Below are 18,925 nucleotides of genomic sequence, written 5' to 3'. Positions count from 1 at the left end.
TCCTGAGGTTAGGATTTTGGCATTAGGGCAGTTATGAATTGTTGGATAATCTGGTAACTATAGCCCAGCACTGGTTGAATGAATCAGGGAAAGCATATTGCGCGTTGAGCTTTTTATAGGATGGAGAGGAGAGAGGGTTAAGTCATCATGGAGGTCCTGGGCCTCGACCTGTTAGGGTTATTGGGCAGGCTTGGTTTCAGATTGAAGGATATAGCCAGTTAATGAGGTGGGTTGTAAGTAGTAACTTTTGTGACTGAGGGTGTGATTATAGTGAGTGGCCACTAGATGTCAGCAGTGGCTTACAATATATTTCCACAAGTATAGGATTAACCCTAAGGATTCCAAGCTGTGCTTAGCCAGGGTAAAGTATATGAGGGGTAACCTTAGGTACATTGATGAATTGATAAACCCCTGTATCATTAAGACTGAGGAAATCCAATTGAAGGCTGCTGGGTGTCTCCTATATGCAGTCTCTGATTGCATGGTAACTGAGGGCAGGAGACTGTTGAGGGAGTGCAGCTAGGAGCCCAGCTGGGCTGTTAATGTAACTGGAGGGGAGCTATTTTGGGTAGCGGGTTTCCCCCCATGTAGCTGCATTACCCAGGAGAGGGGGACCCATCAGGAGCAGTTTGCCCACGGGCCGCTTAAGCCTTGGTGTGCGTCAGTACCGGCATCCGTCTAGCCGGTTAGGCCTAGGCGTTTTTCAGTGCAGGCGCCTGTCTAGTCGGATAGCGAAGCTGTGGCGAATCCCCCCAACCCCCACAGAGGAGCGTGGGTGTCTTTCACCTCTGGGGCCTCAGGCCGCCAGCTAGAGGAGAAGGGGCAGAAAAATGCTGGGTCCGTGCAGGGCGGGCAAGCGTAGGAGAGGCCGCGATCCATGTGCTGCATTTTGATTCACAAAATGACTATTCTATGGGAGCACCGCTCTATATCTTTTTTTCTTTTAAGCTTTCTACCATGTTACATGTTGTGACCTGTATACTGATGCCATCTTACAGCATGTGCTCTTTCACAGAGTCTTCCCACTTTTCTCTGGATTGCCTGGCTTTCTTCAGGGGTCACACACTTTTTCACGTGGGAGAGCTTCTTGGAGAAACCTTGTCATCCAGCCCCTGGGGTCAGTCCACCTCACGTGCCTTCCAGCTTTCCCTGGCTGAGGGTTTCTGCTGTGTGAAGAGGATCCGGTTGCCCAGTTGGCCAGGACAAGTCGACTCCTTTAGTGTATGGAAGCGGAAGAATCCCCAGTTTGTGCTCTGTGATGGGGCCCATTTCCAGTATGTGGAGACTGATCTGGAAGTATAACCTCTCGAGTGCATTATATTTTCAGCAGACCGATATAACATATACTACACAGCTTCCATGGTAATGGCCGACTGTGACAATCACTTGTATTGTGGTGATCTCACACTGATCCAATGGGTCCATACATCTTCCACCAAGAATGAAATTGTGTAAATAGATTGAGACCTGACTACAGAGAAGAAAGGTTCATAAGTTCTCTAATAATGATGAATAATTATCTTTATTCTATATAGAGCCAGCATATTCTGCAGCACTTTATCATAAGGACAAAGTCACAGAATAGCAAACTAATTACCTGCCAAGCAGAAGTGATGGCCTTGTTTGCAATATGAGGAAATGGAGGAACCCGAAGTAAAAAGTACTTGTTTTGTATGATCCATCCATCTTTTATAATGAATAGGACCACATATGAAAAGCTGCGTGAGCCGGTCACCAGCCAGTACCTGTGTATGAGCAGATAAGAAGTGCCATTGAGTGCATTGTGTTTGAAGAAAACTGTTCAAGAGACCAGGATTAGAACAATAATGTAAAAAGGGAGAATAGTTGGTTTAATCAACATGTTCAGCCAGCCTAAAAATGTGTTTTTAGGGCACAGTTAAAACTGTGGTCACTGGGAATTAACCTGATTCTCTGGGGTAGTGCATTCCAGAGAGATGGTGCAGCTTCAGAAAAGTCTTGGAGACAGAAGTGGGAGGTTATGATTATTGAGGATATTGGTCTGAGAAAATTTGCAGAACTGAGAGAACAGGAAGGGTCGTAAACAGAAATGAGGGAAGAGATGTAGGATGATGCAGCACCGTGGAGATATAAATAGATATATTTTTTTACGTGAAAGTAACTGATGGTATCTGTTGATAAATGAATTAGACGTATAGATATTTTTATATTCTGGTGGTTTAACTTAAACTGCACATTTTAAGAGATAAAACACTAAATTTGAGCTTGGTTTAAGTTGGTATACATGCAGCACATAAATGCATATTTCACAATGACCATGAATCAGAAAAACCTACAAGAAGCAAAATGAACATAAACCCTGCTGTAAATAAATAAAAAATAGGGTTTTATTTATTTTATTTTATTAATTTTAATTGCACTTGCTTTTTATTTTGCAGCAGGGTTTATGTTCATTTTGCTTCTTGTAGGTTTTTCACATTTTAAGAGATGTCCGGTTCATAAAAACATTAAAGAGATTGTCTTCTCTTGTTAAATGGGTAAAAATGTAAAGTGCTTCTATAAAGAAGCAACTTTGCAATTTATCTTTTTATTATAAATACTCTGCACTCCGGAAACGGAGGGAATTTTAATTTTATAGCTTAGTGCTCGATGCCTAGGTTACCAACTACCTCTGCAGTCTCAGATGTGGCCGGTTTCCAAGGCTAGGAGTGTGCTCTTGTATGCTCTATGCTTAATGTCTTGCAAGCACTGCTCTGGAGCTGCCCAGATTGCTGGATCTGGCCAGATTTAGTACCTCTGTGCTTCTCCTATGCTGCAGAGATAAAGCTGCCTCTGCTTGCAGCATTAGAAAACTCACAGTTTGAGCCTGTGTCGCCACTAGGACGCTGTTCTGAATTATCAGTCATTAGAAGCTCCATGCCACCTCCACCACCCTCAGCAAACAGTAAGCTGGGAGGCTGAGGAGCTGTGGGCTAGTGCAAAAGATGATGTCTAAGAACTTACAGCCAGATAGTTGCTAACTACCTGTCAGTTCTGCACAATGCAGATCCCTGCCGGCACAGAGCGGTCACAAACCGCTCCCACAAGCGATTCTGCTGCTTCACGTCAACAGAGCAGCTCTTCCTCTTCCGTGCTGCTCTGTTGCTGGGGTGTGACTGCTGGCATCATGCTGATTCACAGCTGACTCTTCACAGTTGCGCAACAGGGAGCCAGCTGTCAGTCGTCATGACATTGGCAGTCCCGCCCTGTCAACTGCGCAGAGCGGAAGAGAAGCTGCTGCTCTGTTGATGTGAAGCTCCAGAATTGCCAGCCGGAACGTTCTGTGGCGGCAGAGATCTGCACTGGGCAGCACAGGCAGGTAGTTAGCAACTACCTGCCTGTTAGTTCTTAGGCCCATAGTAAAAAAAAAAAATAAAAAATCAAATGCCGAAAAAATCTGTAGCCATACAGATTGTTTCTTACAGAAAGGTTTACATGATTTTACATATATTTTAGCTTAATGCAAATATTTTTTCCCAATTTTCCTGCAGCCTTTCCAAATAAAATAATGAAAGAAATTGTGTAAATCCTCCATATCCTTTTCAACTGTATATCACAGAGAACTGTGTGGTATATTGCGAGGCTTTATGTTCAGCACATATGCCTTGTAAATATATAAAGAAATGTGCCAGACGTAGCCCTTTTTTTTTCAAATCAGATAATTTTTTATTAAACATTTTGAAAAGTACAGTACAATTAAACCCCAAACATTACCTACCCTACCTCCGCGTCCCACCTCAGTGTCCATATACTGCTGTTGAGAAAAGAATACGTAGATACTAGTGTTGATCGAGCACTAAAATGCTTGGGTGCTCGAAGCTCGGGCCGAGCTCACCGTGATACTCGGGTGCTCGACCCGAGCAACGAGCCCAATGTTAGTCTATGGGAGACCCGAGCATTTTTGCGGCGGCACCCCCGGCAGTCTGTAGAAAGCCTAAAAAGTGCCCAAAACGATAGTGACGGTGCTCAGATGACATGGGGACAGCATGGGGATCGCCCCAGGAAGCATTTCTGACCCCCAGGTCACTGCTGTCAACAACGTGGTCAGAGGTATTAAGCCACTTTTACGGGCTCACAATAAAACGTTCAAAAACGAAACTGTAACTGTTTTCCTGTGAAATATGTTAAGGAACATCCTTTCCAGGGTAAAGACTTGTGTATAAGGTAAAATAAATAACGAAAAACAAAAATACTCCTCCACACCTTGGCCTATGTTCACAAGTAGCATTTTTTATGCGTTTTTTGCACTTTTGTATTGCTTTCATCAGTGACAAATGCATTCACCGGGAAATGTCATTTTAACATTTTACAACCTTATCTGGCCATGTGCTGTGTGACACATGCATGCAGTGCTGAAAAGACATGGGAACAGCATGGGGAAGACCCCTGGAAGCATCTCTGACAGCCAGTTCACTGCCTAAAAGTGTGCCCATCAGAAGTCATCCTTGCCGCATCAGAAGATGCAGACTTGCAACTATCCCCGTGCAAGCCTTGTCCCAGGGCAGTGTTCAATTGTACCTCCCCCATTCCTTGCAATGCAAGCGCAAGTATGCAGCCTGCCACCCACCCCCAGGCTGCAATACCATACTGCTTGCTTGCTTGCACTTGAAATTGGGCCTTTTAGGCATGTGGAGGCGGAATCTGGCCACCACATCATGGCTGCTTCGGCGGCCTAGTATCCATACTCAGTCCCCACCCGTCCGGCGGTCGGGTGCCCACACACTGTCCCCAGCCGCCTGGTCCATAAACGGTCCCCTGCCGCCCCTATTTGTCCCAGTGCGCCTTATACACAAGCGCGCATACCAAAACATTACCTGTGCCCTCCCCAGTGCATTTAGTGGGAAGGGCAGCCTAACCAAACACGTGGACAAGTGAATGTGGCCAGGGATAGTCCATCTCACTGACGCCTTCACACTGGGTTAATATTGTGGAAGCCGGGACACACTTGGACACTGGGATGCAACACGTCCTCCAGACATAGAGGATTACGGGTCCTGGGTCAATCAGGCTTCAACACAAAGTTCATAAGGTAGACAGCAGCAGTGGTCGGCCTCCTACACAACGAGTAAATTATTCATGATCATGATGCCATCCATCTCCTTAGCTTTCTGTATGTAGTAGCGGCTAATCCTGAGGTGGTCAGCGTTTTGGCGTATATCCTACCTCCACCGAGGATTGCTGGATGTTTTCCTGCTACTATCCCAGTTCTATGACTCCCGTTAAAACAAAGTTTCAGGTGATAAATGATGGATGAGGTAGTGGCAAAGGAGAAATTAGCAGGAGGAACAGGGACCATTCACATCAATATCAGGCCAGTCAACAACACATGTCTTGTAGGATATGTTTCTGTACCAAAAGGAGCGGTTCGGCTATACAGTTATAGGGCATACAGTGAGTGCAATGCCTACCAAAAATTTTGAGGCACTCCAATGCCCCTTGGAAGTGACATGGAGGTCAGAGGGCCTTAACTAAACCATTTTTTCCATTTATAGCAACTGGGTCTCCTGTACACTGTTGGCCTAAGCAGTGAATGGAAGGCTTTCCAAAAATTATGAGGAACTGCAATGCCCCTTGAAATAGACGTGGATTACAGCGTACTAAAAACCTTCTACCCATTATTGGGGAGTGGGTCTCCCTTAGTGTTCGCCTATGCATTGAAAAGCCAAAGCTGACTAAAATTAGGAGGAAATGTAATGCCCGTTGGAAGAGTCGTGGAGGTTAGAGGTAATTAAAAACAACATTTCAATGCCCCTTGGAAGAGCTGTGGAGATCAGAGTGGTTTAACAAGACGATTTTAATGCCCCTTACAAGAGCCATGCAGTACAGCATATTAAAAACATTATTCCCATTGTTGGGGAGTGGGTCTCCCATAGTCTTTGCCTATGCCTTCCTAGCAAAAGCTGCCAAAAATTAGGACGGAGGAACTTGCAATGCTGGCAACACGGACCACGGTCACCCTGGTGGTATAGTGGTGGTGGAAGCTGAGGATAAGGAGAAGAGCAAAAAACAGCCGAAATGAGGAAGCGTACACCCATGTGTGGGTGTGAAGCGGTGCATGGGAATACACCTCCCGAAATAACACAGTGGATTTGACTTTGTTACTCTGCTGTCATTTGGTGGTGATGAGAAGTCTGGCCCAATCCAGCCCTTGTTCATTTTGATAAGGGTCAGCTTGTCAGCATTGTCAGTTGACAGGCGAGTGCGCTTATCAGTTATAATTCCCCCAGCGGCACTAAAAACACGCTCCGATAATATGCTAGCGGCAGGGCAGGCCAGGACCTCCAAGGCGTACAGAGCGAGTTCATTCCAAGTGTCCAGCTTGGATACCCAATAATTAAAAGGCACAGAGGAATCACGGAGGACTCTGGTACGGTCAGCAAGGTACTCCCTCACCATCTTTTGAAACTTTCCACTCCTTGTGAGAGTACCCCGCGCCTCAGGGCCTGTAAGCTGGGCAGGTCTCAGAAAACTGTCCCAGAACATTGACAGTCTTCCCCTGCCTCTGCTGGATTGGAGTTGCGTCTCTCTCGCCTGTACGCCTTGGTTGGGCAACGAACTGTGACCTCTGCCGCTAGCGTGTTCAGATGGGAATTTTTTAAACAGTTCTGCAGCAAGGGCCTTCTGGTACTGCCCCATTTTTGTAGACCCCTCCAACTCAGGAATAAGAGAGTGAAAGTTCTCCTTGTAGCAGGGGTCTAAAAGTGTCACCAACCAGTAATGACTGTCACCCAACATTTTGACAACACGAGGGTCACGGTTAAGGCAGCGTAACATAAAGTCAGCCATGCGTGCCAGACTGGTAACGGGCAAGACGTTTCCTCACCAAGATGACGACTGACCATGCTTCCCCCCCCCGTCCTCAGGCCACCCACGCTGAACCGACGGTGTGACAGTTGTACAGGCACTACCGTCTACAGCGCATGATACCAGCTCCTGTTCTTCCTCCTCCTCCTCTCCCTCATTGTCCCCCAATGCAAGTTGGGATGAGATGAGGCTGGGCTGTGTGTAATCGCCCGCTATAGATTCTTGATCCATCTCATCATACTCTGGCTGCAATGCCTCCTCTTTAATTCTCTGCAGAGAGCGTTGCAATAGACAGACAAGTGGGATGCTGACGCTAATGATGGCGTCATCACCACTCACCATCTTGGTGGACTCCTCAAAGTTTGTCAGGATGGTACAGATGTCAGACATCCAGGTCCACTCCTGAGGTCTTATGTGTGGAGTCTGACCTGAATATCGACAGCCTTGTTGCAGCTGGTACTCCTGAACTGCTCTCTTCTGCTCACAAATCCTTTGCAACAGGTGGAGGGTAGAGTTCCAACGTGTGGGGACATCACACACCAGTCGGTGTGCCGGAAGCTGCAAACGCTGCTGCAACACAGCAAGTGCGGCGGAAGCTGTAGCCGACTTCCGAAAATTAGCTGACAGGCGGCGTACTTTGACGAGCTGATCTGGCAACTCGGGGTACGATTTAAGAAACCGCTGAACCACGAGGTTAAGCACATGAGCCAGGCATGGTACGTGTGTGATCTCGCCTCGCCTCAGAGCTGCCACCAGGTTACGGCCATTGTCACACACAACCATGCCTGGATGTAGGTTCAGCAGTCTCAGCCACAGATCTGCCTGCTCTTTCACAGCTGTCCACAACTCACAAGCAGTGTGAGGTTTATCACCTACGCTTATGAGTTTCAGCACAGCCTGTTGCCGCTTGGCTGAGGCAGTACTGCAGTGCTTCCAGCTTGTAACTGATGTGGTGATATCTGAGATGGAGGCTGAACATGAGGAGGAGGTTGATGCACAGGAGCTGTACACTGTGGGGGCAACTCTGACTGACATAGGGCCCGCAATGCTTGGTGTGGGGAGGATGTGTTCCGTCCCAAGGTCCGACTGGGTCCCGGCTTCCACTACGTTTACCCAGTGTGCCATCAGGGAGATGAACCGTCCCTGACCACAAGCACTTGTCCACTTGTCCGGTGGACTCTCCCAGTAACTGCGTTGTTGAGGGCACGGCAGATGTTTTGGGACACGTGCTTGTGTAGTGCGGGGATGGCACACCGGGCAAAATAGTGTCGGCTGGGGACTGAGTACCGAGGGACGGCCACCGCCATAAGGTTGCGGAAGGATTCCGTCTCCACCAGCCTAAAAGGCAGCATTTCCAACGCAAGCAGTCGTGAAATGTACGAATTTAGGACTGTGGCCTGTGGGGCGTTGCCTGCAAATTTGCGCTTTCGTTCAAAGGTCTGGGATATGGACAATTGAACGCTGCGGTGGGACGTGGGCGTTGATGCTGTTTCTTGAGAAACTGCCATAACAAGTGAAGACTGAGAGGAGGGGGCATCTTTGCATGCAGTATGGACAGGGTATTGACTTGCACGCACAACAGGGGGTTCTCTTACACACACAACAGCGGAAGAAGCCGTGGTGACACCCGATGACACTGGTCGTGGACCCTGGGGTTCACCCCACAAAGTCGGGTGCTTTGCTGACATGTGCCTGATCATGCTGGTGGTGATCAGGCTGGTAGTTTTGTCACCCCTGCTGATGCTGGCCTGGCAGATGATACAAATGGCCTTTTCGGGGTTATCAGCAGAGTCTTTAAAAAAATTCCAGACTCTGGAAGACCTACCGGTTGTACTGGCAACGTCCCTCGTGTTGATGTCTGTCTGCGGCCACCACACTGCTTCTTCCTGCCTGTTGGGGTATTCTGCCTCCCTCCCCCTGTGTGCTGCTGGCCTCGCTCTGCGTGTCCTCCTGCCACGTTGGGTCAGTTACTAGATCATCCACCACCTCTTTCTCTTCCACTTCCGCACCACGGTCCTCCTTTTCACTTCGTGGCAATTGTGTCTCGTCATCGTCTACCTCTTGTGACAAATTGCCAGCGTCGCCTTCCTGTGGCCGTGGCTGTTCAAATATTTGGGCATCGCTACATGGGATCTCCTCTTCCACCACTTCAAGCGGAGCAGGCGAGTGGCCCAAATATGGAAATGGACCAGTGAACAGCTCTTCAAAGTGTCCAACTGTGGGATCAGTTGCTGTCTGACGATACTCGGCATGATGGGAGGAAGAATCATCAGGGTGAGGAGGAGTATGCGGTCGAGACTCATGACTCACCCAGGGGGATGGGGACGACTCGGTACCCGGGCCTTTGCCTGGCCTTGGGGATGTCGCGGTGGTCGGCTCCCGGGCCCGTACTCTGGGGTCAGCTTTTAAAAGGGGATTGTTTGTTAATTTTATGGAAGTTCGTGACGCTACCTGTGGTTTCTGGTGAGAATCACCAGCGCTGCGGCAGTCCACTGAGGCCGGTGATAAGGCAGCTCGATGGTATAGCTCCCCACAGGTGGAGCTAGGCCTCAGGGCAGCGTACACAGAGGGGGATGCTGGACAGGCGAGACCCAGCCGGGTCAGAGCAAGAACGGGGACGGACACAGTAATCACTTCAGTACCTTTTACTGGTGGTAGTTCAGGCACATCCCGGAGCACTGTAGGGTGAAGGGTGCATATCAGGATCCTCCCCAATGAGCCGGTGTAGGGCCTCCTGTTTCTTGCCTCTGCGTAGTAAGTTTCTGACCTGCCTGAAGCTAGGCCTAACTTTATCTCTGTCCTGCACCGGCTGACGTTGTGGTAGGGCCTTCTCTTGGAGTGCATTCTCCCAGCTTACGGGGCCTATGTGTCTCTTGGCTCTGTTACGTATCAGCTCTCTGGTGAACCTGGGACCTGTAGTTCTCCAGGGATTCCGGTTATGCCTTACTGGGTCGTAGAGATCCCGGTAAGCTCGGACCCGGTGTCCGGTATACGTTTCGGGGTGAGCTGGGTAAGCTCCTCTGCCCCCACTGCTACTCACTTTCCACTCGCCTTCGGCCACGCTCGGGCCCTCACTAGGCTACTCACACTAAGGGCAGCTTGCCGCGCTTCACCGATCTTATGGCGCCGGCACACCTAAAGCTCACTATTCTGAGCTACAACTGAGTCTGAACTATGCTCTACTGCAGGCTGACCTCGCTCAGGCTTCTCTACTGCAGGAACTCTCTCAACAGAGTAAACTGCCTAGCTCCACCTTCCCTATTTATATCCCTAACGGGCTCCCTCTGCTGGTCTGAGGTGGAAGGTGAAGATGTGTGAATGTTTATGGGGGCCTCTTGTGGAGGATTCCATCAATACACCCTTCTAGGATCTGTGGTACCAAGCGCAGCTGGGCACCACACTCACGGCTACTAAGACTTGACCGTGTGGAAGACAGACCGGAGGTGGTGGTGCCCAGGTGGCTGGAAGTATTATCTGCTATCCAATTAATAACCTCTTCACACTGATCAGTTGGCAATAGTGGTGTTGTGTGCTTCCCTAGTAATTCGGTCAAGAACTGGAAGAGAGAAGATGTGGCTGTTGGTTGTGGCACATTTTCACCTTGGCCACGGCCCCTTCCTCTGCACGCACCATCACCAGAACATCCAGTTCCACGTCCCTTGCCATGCGCCTTGTCCATTGTAAATGAAGTAAAATAGCTTACACTCGCACTATCAATGGCAAAAGGGTAATAAAAAAGAGATTAGAACCGTGGAAGAGGAAAACCACAGTTCTAGTTCTCTGGCCTACACCAGAATCTTTTAAACAGATATATTTGTGTCTGAACAGTCAGTGAGATACTCAATTTTTTTTTTTTTTTTTTTGGGGGGGGGGGGGGGGGATACCAAAAGGTTAATAAGAAGGGTATTTGTACAGTCTGACTGAGGGAAAAAAAATGAAGATTTAGATGAAAAAAAAGGATTTTTTCCTGGCCCCTGAGACCTGGGGCTAAGTCTAGCGATTTGATTTGAGCAGCAGCAGCACACAGGACTGTAATGCAGTGTTTGTTGGTATAACCCAGGGGTCTCAAACTCAGCTGGGCATATGGGCCGCACATGGAAAAACATTTAATTTGGGAAGCCGCATTATTTGCATGACAAAGTGACATTTTTAGTGATACCATTTTATTTTCTATACACCTTTTGAACTTGTCCTCATCTTGTAGACATGGTCTCCCCTCCAGGTCCCCCATATTGCAGACATGGTCTCCCCTCCAGGTCCCCCATATTGCAGACGTGGTCTCCACTCAAGGTCCCCCATATTGCAGACATGGTCTCCCCTCCAGGTCCCCCATATTGCAGACATGGTCTACCCTCCAGGTCACCCATATTGCAGACATGGTCTCCCCTCCAGGTCCCCCATATTGCAGACATGGTCTCCCCTCCAGGTCCCCCATATTGCAGACACTGTCTCCCCTCCAGGTCCCCTATATTGCAGACACGGTCTCCCGTCCAGGTCCCCCATATTGCAGACACGGTCTCCCGTCCAGGTCCCCCATATTGCAGACATGGTACCCCATCCAGGTCCCCCATATTGCAGACATGATCCCCCATCCAGGTCCATATTGCAGACATGGTCTCCCATCCAGGTCCCTAAATATTGCAGACATGGTCCCCCATATTGCAGACCTGGTCCCCCATCCAGGTCCCCCCATATTGCACACATGGTCTTCATATTGCAGACATGGTCCCCAATATTGCAGACATGGTCCCCCATCCAGGTCCCCAATATTGCAGACATGGTCCCCCATCCAGGTCCCCCATATTGCAGACATGGTCCACCATATTGCAGACATGGTGCCCCATCCTGGTCCTTATGTTGCAGACATGTCCCTCATCCAGGTCCCCATGTTGCAGACATGTCCCCCATCCAGTTCCCCCCCCCCATACTGCGCTTAGGGTCCCCGTCTCCCCCCATACTGCGCACAGGGTCCCCGTCCCCGTCCCCCCATACTGCGCTCAGGGTCCCCGTCCCCCCATACTGCGCTCAGGGTCCCCGTTTCCCCCCATACTGCGCTCAGGGTCCCCGTCTCCCCCATACTGCGCTCAGGGTCCCCGTCTCCCCCATACTGCGCTCAGGGTCCCCGTCCTCTACCATACAGCGCTCAGGGTCCCCGTCCTCCCCATACAGCGCTCAGGGTCCCCGTCCCCCCCCATACTGCGCATAGTGCCCCCCCTATACTGAGCACAGGTCCCCTGTGCTGTATTTCACATGACAGCAGGGCCGTATTTGCCCTTAGGCACTTGTAGGCACGTGCCTAGGGCGCCGGAATTCGGGGAGGGAGGCGCCTGAGCGTGTTTTTTTGTGTGTGGTTTTTATTTTTTTGTTTCATGCCCCGAGCCGGCCGGCCGGCCGGGTGGCTCCGCCCCCGCCCCCCCTGTCATCGCGCCCATAGGCGGATTATAATGAGGGCAATCCGGGGTGTCTATGGCCGGATTGCCCTCATTATATGTGCGGCCGCTGCTTCTTCTCCGGCCGGGCCAGCACTGCAGCAGTTAACTTCCCTGTGTGCTGGCCCGGCCGCGTCACTGCTAGGAGACACGGCCCTGTGCGCGGCCGTGTCTCCTAGCTGTGACGTCACGCAGTGCGCGCCCTGCACTGCTACTTACCACCGGAGAGGAGCAGGAGCCAGGAGGACTGGAGCCGAGCCGGGGGATGGTGAGTCTGTGTGTGTGTGTGTGTGCAGGCAGATATCATTGTGTGATGTCTGTTTATATGTATTTTTGTGTTTCAAATGTGTTTATGCGTGTATGTATATGTCTGTATATGTTTGTGTGTGCGTGACTGCGTGCGGCCTCCCGCTGTCTCTGGGGGGGCACCATGCGGCCTCCCGCTGTGTATAGATGGCGCTGTGCGGCCTCCTGCTGTGTATAGATGGCGCTGTGCGGCCTCCTGCTGTGTATAGATGGTGCTGTGCGGCCTTCCGCTGTGTATAGATGGCTCCGTGCGGCCTCCCGCTGTGTATAGATGGCACCGTGCGGCCTCTCGCTGTGTATAGATGGCGCTGTGCGGCCTCCCGCTGTGTATAGATGGCGCCGTGCGGCCTCCCGCTGTGTATAGACGGCGCCGTGCGGCCTCCCGCCGTGTATAGATGGCGCCGTGCGGCCTCCCGCTGTGTATAGATGGCTACGTGCGGCCTCCCGCCGTGTATAGATGGCGCCGTGCGGCCTCCCACCGTGTATAGATGGCGCCGTGCGGCCTCCCGCCGTGTGTAGATGGCGCCGTGCGGCCTCACGCCGTGTATAGATGGCGCCGTGCGGCCTTCAGCCGTGTATAGATGGCTATGTGTGCTCAATATTGAGTCATACAATTAATGTAAGGCTATGTGCCCACGATGCAGAAATGCTTCGGATTTTTTTTGAGTGTTTCTGCATCTCCCTGGCAGAAAAAACGCATGCGGATTTTACATGCGTTTTTCCTGCCAGGGACATGCTGATGTGAAGCGTTCTTCACTTGCAATTACGCTATTTTAGCATCACTTGGAAAGTGCTTGACAACTTGGTCACACTATATAAATCCATGCAACCGGAGTGGATTTATATAGTGTGACCGTAAAAGAATGGTAAAAAATAAATATATAATTACCTTCTGATGGCCTGCCAACGTCAGCGGTCGCGTGACCCGTCACATGACTAAATGACGTCACGGCAGATCCTTTTCAGACTATCTTGAGCTGCCGGCAAGCCAGGACGCATCGGATAAAGACACAGGGGGTCATCAGAAGGTAAGTATGATATTTATTTTTTATTTTATTCTTTTTTTTTTACAGGTACTATGGTACCCGGGTCTGGAGGAGAGTCTCACATTGAAACGCATGGATTCTGCATGTACAGATGCAGTGATGCAGATTACATGCGTTCCAATGCAAGTCAATGGCGACGAAAACGCCGAGCTTCCGCAAAATAATTGGTAGTGCTGTGAATTTTTCCACAATGATAATCCGCAGCGGAAATTTCCGCAGCATGTGCAAAGCACATGCGGATTATCATTGGGGAACATGGCAGACCTTCTACCAAGCGTTTTTTAAGAGTTTCTGCAGCGGAATTGCTTAAAAAACGCATAGTGGGCACACAGCCTGCCTGCTGCAGCCCAGTTCTGTGTGGGCCGCTCCCATCCCCACCCCCATATACAATGCTGCAGCCCTGTGGTCTGTGTGGGCCGCTCCCACCCCCCCCACCCCCATATACAATGCTGCAGCCCTGTGGTCTGTGTTGGCTGCTCCCACCCCCATATGCAATGCTGCAGCCCTGTGGTCTGTGTGGGCCGCTCCCATCCCCCCCACCCCCATATCCAATGCTGCAGCCTGTGGTCTGTGTGGGCCGCTCCCATCCCCCCCCACCCCCATATGCAAAGCTGCAGCCCTGTGGTCTGTGTGGGCCGCTCCCACCCCCACCCACCCCAACCTTTTATATGTGCTACATGGAATGGGGGGGGGGAGCTACATGAAACGGGGAAATTGTCGTGTGACGCCTCAAAGCCCTACCCTGGGAGATGGGGGACTCAGAGCCGGGTCCTATGTTGTCGATGGGGTGCAGCCGTGGCCCGGACCCGCTCCGTGCCCAGGGCCGTCACATTAAAAAGGGATGGTACGGGCTTATCCGGGTTGAGTGGCTGATCTCGACTACGCCACCTGTGGCACCTGGTGAAGGCCACCAGCGCTGCTGCAGTCCGCTGAGGCAGGGTGTTATGGCAGCCGTCGTTGTTACTACTCCCCACAGGCGGAGCAGGGCCTCAGGGCAGAGAGACAGGATGGAGGGGGTAGTAGTCTAGGAGGTCTGGTGCTGCGTAGTGCGGTGTAATGCAGAATAAAGAGTCCGGAGGCCATAGGGGTAAACTTCCAGGGTTTTTACTCACGGTGGAGATTGCAGTTGAAAGGCTTCTCCCTGCTCCTCGCGGAGTTCTGCGGTCACCAGAGACGGGGGGGGGGTGGGGGGTCCAGTGTTCAATCGAGACCCCACACCAGAATGTTCCTAGACTTCAGACCGGGTACTTTCCTGTCTGTGTGTGTGGATAGGCCGGGTCTCCCTCTGAACTTCTCTCAGAAAAAGGGTACGGGTGGCAGCTCCGCTCCTTCCGTTACCCAGTGGGATCCTCAGGGCCTACCGGGCTTCCCTGACCAGGACGTAGAGTAGCAAGGTCAGGTGTCGGGGGCCGGTACCTCTCTTGCAGCCGGAATCCCTCTGAGTAGATCAGGTTGGTGAGGACAGGTGGCGTATACCGCTCCGTCTGCATCCTTCCTGGGATCCATTTGCGGTGGAGCTACACTCCTAAGCTCCGGGCCTTCTTGGTCATGGTCCTTGACCGGGCTGAGACATACATTGTCTGCAGCCTGCCCCTCAACCCAAGGCCGGGGTACGAGGGCCGTGTCTCCGTCCTCTGCAGGTCCACACAGGATCCACGCTCAGGGAGGAAGGTCACGGACACAGAACGATCAAAGAACCAAGAACCAAAATGGCTCTGTATTAAATATGAAATTTAAAGTGTCACTAAAATGTGAATCCTCCACCCTCACCCACTAATTGGTTCCCCTATCTCTTGGTTCCCCAGTCTCCCAACTTCCAGTAGGGGCAGAACCTGGTGCCTACTAGCCCCCTCTGGTGGGAGAAGTGTGGTGTTGGATGTGGAGGTAGGGTCCTGACCATCGCACTGTTCTTACCTCAGAGGAGGAACACTACACTCCATTAGAGAAGTGCAGCATCCCTGTGGCGGTCGAACCCTCAGGGGCGCCACAGCCGCGACGGGGGTGGGGAAGATATTGGATGCGAGGGGGGCACGACGTGGGGGGGACGTGACGGGGGGTGAGGGTGGGCGTGACCGGGGGGGGCGACCACTGACAGTGCCTAGGGGAGCAGAAACTCCAAATACGGCCCTGCATGACAGAGAAAAAAAAAAAAGATTCTCACCTGTCCCCGTCCTCTACCATACAGCGCTCAGGGTCCCCTACTCCCCCATACTGCGCTCAGGGTCCCCGTCCCCTACCATACAGCGCTCAGGATCCCCGCCCCCCCCCCATACAGCGGTCAGGGTCCCCGTCCCCCCCATACTGCGCACAGTGCCCCCCCCCCCCCATACTGAGCACAGGTCCCCTGTGCTGTATTTCACATGACAGAGAGAAAAAAAAAGATTCTCATCTGTCCTCCGTTCCCTCGGCGTCCTTTCTGCACCTGTGGCCCGCAGGCACAGACCCCGTAACGATCACGGCTCTCTCCAGCAGCCGCGGACATCAGCGCTGTAATGCAGAGTATTTGCTCGCAGAGACCGGCTCTCTGCACAGCAATACCAGTGTCAGCCGCCGGCCTATCAGAGGCCAGCAGCTGACATCTGCGCATGGCAGTGGCGTCATACGCCGCTGACGCTGATGTCGGCGGCTGCTGGAGAAAGCCGCGATAGTTACGGGGTCTGTGCCTGCGGGCCACAAGAAGCAGCCGGAGGGGCCGCATGCGGGCCACGTGTTTGAGACCCCTGGTATAACCACTGCGTCTCCTATACAGCCTGCCTGCCTGCCTGATATCTGGGATGGATCTCAGAAGGACTGTTTGTTTGATTTTGCAGGCTTTAGAGACCCCACACTACCTATTTCGAAGTATAAATGTCTCCCTAGCTCAGCAGCACTCTCCCTACACTGTCTGATCCGGAGCGACTGTGTCCAAGATGGCGGCGCCCGGTTTTAAATACTTGAGGTGATTACAGTGACTGGCTGGCAATCTCTGCATGTTCATTGGCTCTGTAAAGAGTGCCAAACATGCAGGGCGGAGACCCGAGCTCCCGTCCGAGTCACCCGAAAATGCTCGGTGCTCGCCGAACATCCTGAGTAGTGAGATGCCTGGGCGAGTACCGAGCAGTGTCGAGCATGCTCGCTCAACACTAATAATAACTCATTGGCGGAGGTTGGAGAGGCAATCATCTGATCATTACACCAGCTTCCACTCAAATAATGCTGACAAACTGATGTAGAAAAATAGAGGACATATTTTTTTTACCTGTTTATCTGTCATTTTTGGATTTTATTTTATTGTTTGCTGTTTATTTTATCTTTTGAGTACAATTTTAATATCTTATTTAAACACTTTCTATATGAAATTCTTTGCTTTATTCTGTTCCTATCTATAATCTTCAAATATACACAATGAAGAGTCAATGATTAGAATATTTTTATTTTGACTAACGGATTATCTTCTCATTTAGGTTTCATCTATTTTCTGCCATTGTTAAACCTTCTGTTTAGACCAGTACTGACAAGATCCTGTTCTCACAATGCTATTATATTTACAAAGAACCGAAGTAAAGTATATATAATGAATGTAAAGAGACCAACCCCTTGTGGTTAGTTATAATATGAATTTGACTCCCTAACACCAGTAATAGGGACTATTCTTGAAAGAGTTATCAGAAACTTTCAAATTCAAAAGCACTGTGACATACAGTGCTGGCCTAAAGTATTGGCACCCCTGCAATTCTGTCAGATAATACTGACAAAAGTATTGGCACCCTCAGCCTAATACTTGGTTGCACAACCTTTAGCCAAAATAACTGCGAACTACCGCTTCCGGTAACCATCAATGAGTTTCTTACAATGCTCTGCTGGAATTGTAGACCATTCTTCTTTGGCAAACTGCTCCAGGTCCCTGATATTTGAAGGGTGCCTTCTCCAAACAGCCATTTTGAGATCTCTCCACAGGTGTTCTATGGGATTCAGGTCTGGACTCATTGCTGGCCACCTTAGAAGTCTCCAGTGCTTTCTCTCAAACCATTTTATAGTGCTTTTGGAAGTGTGTTTTGGGTCATTGTCCTGCTGGAAGACCCATGACCTCTGAGGGAGACCCAGCTTTCTCACACTGGGCCCTACATTATGCTGCAAAATTTGTTGGTAGTCTTCAGACTTCATAATGCCATGCACACGGTCAAGCAGTCCAGTGCCAGAGGCAGCAAAGCAACCCCAAAACATCAGGGAACCTCCGCCATGTTTGACTGTAGGGACCGTGTTCTTTTCTTTGAATGCCTCTTTTTTTTTTCCTGTACACTCTATGTTGATGCTTTTTCCCAAAAAGCTCTACTTTTGTCTCATCTGACCAGAGAACATTCTTCCAAAACGTTTTAGGCTTTCTCAGGTAAGTTTTGGCAAACTCCAGCCTGGCTTTTTTATGTCTCGGGGTAAAAAGTGGGGTCTTCCTGGGTATCCTACCATACAGTCCCTTTTCATTCAGACGCCGACGGATAGTACGGGTTGACACTGTTGTACCCTCGGACTGCAGGGCAGCTTGAACTTGTTTGGATGTTAGTCGAGGTTCTTTACCACCATCCGCACAATCTTGCGTTGAAATCTCTAGTCAATTTTTCTTTTCCGTCCACATCTAGGGAGGTTAGCCACAGTGCCATGGGCTTTAAACTTCTTGATGACACTGCGCACGGAAGACACAGGAACATTCAGGTCTTTGGAGATGGACTTGTAGCCTTGAGATTGCTCATGCTTCCTCACAATTTGGTTTCTCAAGTCCTCAGACAGTTCTTTGGTCTTCTTTCTTTTCTCCATGCTCAATGTGGTACACACAAGGACACAGGACAGAGGTTGAGTCAACTTTAATCCATGTTAACTGGCTGCAAGTGTGATTTAGTTATTGCCAACACCTGTTAGGTGCCACAGATAAGTTACAGGTGCTGTTAATTACACGAATTAGAGAAGCATCACATGATTTTTCAAAGGGTGCCAATATTTTTGTCTACTGCCTTTTTTTAGGTTTGGTGTGGAATTATATCCAATTTGGCTTTAGGACAATTCTTTTTGTGTTTTTTTCATAGAAGACAAATTAAATGAAGATAATAATACCAAAGAATTTGTGATTGCAATCATTTTCAGGAAGAAACTGAGTATTATCTGACAGAATTGCAGGGGTGCCAATACTTTTGGCCAGCACTGTATATACTTCTAAAGTGATTCCTGACATCCGGAACTGCAGTGTAAGAATACATGTGCTTGCTTGCATAGACATGTCCATGTGCATGTCTTGCATTTATTTAATTCCATGTATGCAGTCAATACTCATCAATGCAGACATTGTATTATTTT

This window comes from Phyllobates terribilis, unplaced genomic scaffold, assembly GCF_046119375.1.
Source record: "Phyllobates terribilis strain yellow unplaced genomic scaffold, ASM4611937v1 Scaffold_2__4_contigs__length_985480577, whole genome shotgun sequence".
Classification (NCBI taxonomy): Eukaryota; Metazoa; Chordata; class Amphibia; order Anura; family Dendrobatidae; genus Phyllobates; species Phyllobates terribilis.
Note: the sequence above shows the minus strand (reverse complement) of the source record.